Source organism: Lates calcarifer, linkage group LG5 (genome assembly GCF_001640805.2).
Source record: "Lates calcarifer isolate ASB-BC8 linkage group LG5, TLL_Latcal_v3, whole genome shotgun sequence".
Classification (NCBI taxonomy): Eukaryota; Metazoa; Chordata; class Actinopteri; family Centropomidae; genus Lates; species Lates calcarifer.
Window position 1 is genome coordinate 4,170,967 of NC_066837.1, and position 3,621 is coordinate 4,174,587.

At 28.5% G+C, this 3,621-nt stretch overlaps 1 long non-coding RNA gene across 13 annotated transcripts; it reads left to right on the forward strand.

The window, feature by feature from the left end:
• On the forward strand, nt 1–3,088 carry LOC127142448 (uncharacterized). 13 transcript variants are annotated; one of them, XR_007813200.1, is made up of 5 exons: nt 1–187; nt 508–583; nt 1,312–1,387; nt 1,481–1,660; nt 2,518–2,593. It is a non-coding gene; the product is annotated as an uncharacterized LOC127142448 (long non-coding RNA). The 13 variants fall into 13 exon arrangements; XR_007813192.1 differs by having other exon boundaries at nt 508–545; XR_007813190.1 differs by lacking the exons at nt 1–187; nt 508–583 and adding an exon at nt 766–1,103.
• The last annotated feature ends 533 nt before the right edge of the window (nt 3,089–3,621 follow it).

The window sequence follows — 3,621 nt, forward strand, 5'->3', positions numbered from 1 at the left end:
CGATGCTTATACTGAGGCATGAAAAATGGTCTAAAAATGTGTAAAAAATGTCATAGTATACTAAGGTATGAAAATTGGTCAAAAATGCCATAGTATAGTAAAGCATGAAAAATGGTCTAAACGTGTCAAAAATGTCATAGTATAGTAAGGTGTCAAAAAATGTGAAAAAATGTCATAGTATAGTAAGGTGTCAAAAAATGTGAAAAAACGTCATAATATAGTAAGGCGTCAAAAAATGTGAAAAAATGTCATAGTATGGTAAGGTGTCAAAAAATGTGAAAAACGTCATAGTATAGTAAGGTGTGAAAAAATGTCATAGTATAGTAAGATGTCAAAAAATGTGAAAAAATGTCATAGTATAGTAAGGCGTCAAAAAATGTGAAAAAAACGTCATAGTATGGTAAGGTGTCAAAAAATGTGAAAAACGTCATAGTATAGTAAGGCGTCAAAAAATGTGAAAAAATGTCATAGTATAGTAACGCGTCAAAATTGTCATAGTATAGTAAGGTGTCAAAAAATGTGAAAAAATGTCATAGTATAGTAAGGTGTCAAAAAATGTGAAAAAACGTCATAGTATAGTAAGGTGTCAAAAATGTCATAGTATAGTAAGGCGTCAGAAAATGTGAAAAAATGTCATAGTATGGTAAGGTGTGTCAAAAAATGTGAAAAAACGTCATAGTATAGTAAGGCATCAAAAAATGTGAAAAAATCTCATAGTATAGTAAGGCGTCAAAAAAGGTCATAGTATGGTAAGGTGTCAAAAATGTGAAAAAATGTCATAGTATAGTAAGGCGTCAAAAAATGTGAAAAAACGTCATAGTATAGTAAGGTGTGAAAAAATGTCATAGTATAGTAAGGTGTCAAAAAATGTGAAAAAATGTCATAGTATAGTAAGGCGTCAAAAAATGTGAAAAAATGTCATAGTATGGTAAGGTTTCAAAAAATGTGAAAAAATGTCATAGTATAGTAACGCGTCAAAAAATGTCATAGTATGGTAAGGTGTCAAAAAATGTGAAAAAATGTCATAGTATAGTAAGGCGTCAAAAAATGTCATAGTATAGTAAGGTGTCAAAAAATGTGAAAAAACGTCATAGTATGGTAAGGTGTCAAAAAATGTGAAAAAATCTCATAGTATAGTAAGGTGTCAAAAAATGTGAAAAAATCTCATAGTATAGTAAGGTGTCAAAAAATGTCATAGTATAGTAACGCGTCAAAAAATGTGAAAAAATGTCATAGTATAGTAAGGCGTCAAAAAATGTGAAAAAACGTCATAGTATAGTAAGGTGTCAAAAAATGTCATAGTATAGTAAGGTGTCAAAAAATGTGAAAAAATGTCATAGTATAGTAAGGTGTCAAAAAATGTGAAAAAATGTCATAGTATAGTAAGGTGTCAAAAAATGTCATAGTATAGTAAGGTGTCAAAAAATGTGAAAAAATGTCATAGTATAGTAACGCGTCAAAAATGTCATAGTATGGTAAGGTGTCAAAAAATGTGAAAAAATGTCATAGTATAGTAAGGCGTCAAAAAATGTGAAAAAACGTCATAGTATAGTAAGGTGTCAAAAAATGTCATAGTATAGTAAGGTGTCAAAAAATGTGAAAAAATGTCATAGTATAGTAAGGTGTCAAAAAATGTGAAAAAATGTCATAGTATAGTAAGGTGTCAAAAAATGTCATAGTATAGTAAGGTGTCAAAAATGTGAAAAAATGTCATAGTATAGTAACGCGTCAAAAAAATGTGAAAAAACGTCATAGTATAGTAAGGTGTGCAAAAAATGAAAATGTCATAAAGTATAGTAAAGGTGTCAAAAAATGTGAAAAAATGTCATAGTATAGTAACGGCTGTCAAAAAATGTGAAAAAATGTCCATAGTATAGTAACGTGTCAAAAAATGTGTCATAGTATAGTAAGGTGTCAAAAATGTGAAAAAATGTCATAGTATAGTAAGGTGTCAAAAAATGTCATAGTATAGTAAGGTGTCAAAAAATGTGAAAAAATGTCATAGTATAGTAACGCGTCAAAAAATTGTGAAAAAACGTCATAGTATAGTAAGGTGTCAAAAAATGTGAAAAAATGTCATAGTATAGTAAGCGTCAAAAAATGTCATAGTATGGTAAGGTGTCAAAAAATGTGAAAAAAATGTCATAGTATAGTAAGGTGTCAAAAAATGTGAAAAAATGTCATAGTATAGTAAGGCGTCAAAAAATGTCATACTATGGTAAGGTGTCAAAAAAATGTGAAAAAATCGTCATAGTATAGTAAGGTCGTCAAAAAAATGTGAAAAAACGTCATAGTATAGTAAGGTGTCAAAAAACGTCATAGTATAGTAAGGTGTCAAAAAATGTGAAAAAATGTCATAGTATAGTAAGGTGTCAAAAAATGTGAAAAAAATGTCATAGTATAGTAACGCGTCAAAAAAATGTGAAAAAACGTCATAGTATAGTAAGGTGTCAAAAAAATGTGAAAAAATGTCATAGTATAGTAATGGTGTCAAAAAATGTGAAATAGTATAGTAAGGTGTCAAAAAATGTGAAAAAATGTCATAGTATAGTAAGGTGTCAAAAAATGTGAAAAAATGTCATAGTATAGTAAGCGTTCAAAAAATGTCATACTATAGTAAGGTGTCAAAAATGTGAAAAAAACGTCATAGTATAGTAAGGCTGTCAAAAAATGTGAAAAAACGTCATAGTATAGTAAGGTGTCAAAAAAACGTCATAGTATAGTAAGGTGTCAAAAAATGTGAAAAAATGTCCATAGTATAGTAAGGTGTCAAAAAATGTGAAAAAATGTCATAGTATAGTAAGGATGTCAAAAAATGTGAAAAAACGTCATAGTATAGTAAGGTGTGCAAAAAATGTCATAGTATGTCAGTATAGAAAGTGTCAAAAAATGTCATAGTATAGTAAGCGTGTCAAAAAAAAATGTGAAAAAATGTCAGTATAGTAAGCAAGTGCAAAAAAAAAATGTCATAGTATAGTAAGGTTCAAAAAATGTGAAAAAATGTCAAGTATAGTATGTCAAAAAATGTGAAAAATGTCATAGTATAGTAAGGTGTCAAAAAATGTGAAAAAATGTCATAGTATAGTAAGGTCAAAAATGTCATAGTATAGTAAGTGCATAGTAAAAAAAAATGTGAAAAAAATAGTAAGGTGTCAAAAAATGTCATCAAAAAATGGTCATAGTATAGTAAGGTGTCAAAAAATGTGAAAAAATGTCATAGTCGCGTCAAAAACGTCATAGTAAGGTGTCAAAAAATGTCATACAAAAAATGTGAAAAAATGTCATAGTATAGTAAGCGTCAAAAAATGTGAAAAACGTCATAGTATAAAGGTGTCAAAAATGTCACGTGTCAAAAAATGTCATAGTATTGTGTGAAAAAATGTCAGTATAGTAAGTGTCAAAAAATGTCATAGTATAGTAAGGGTCAAAAAATGTGAAAAATGTCATAGTATAGTAAGGCGTCAAAAAATGTGAAAAAACGTCATAGTAAGGTGCAAAAAATGTCGTAAGTAAAAAAATGTGAAAAAATGTCATAGTATAGTAAAAAATCATAGTATAGTAAGGTGTCAAAAAAGTGAAAAATGTCAACATAGTATAGTAAGGGTCAAAAATGTGAAAAAA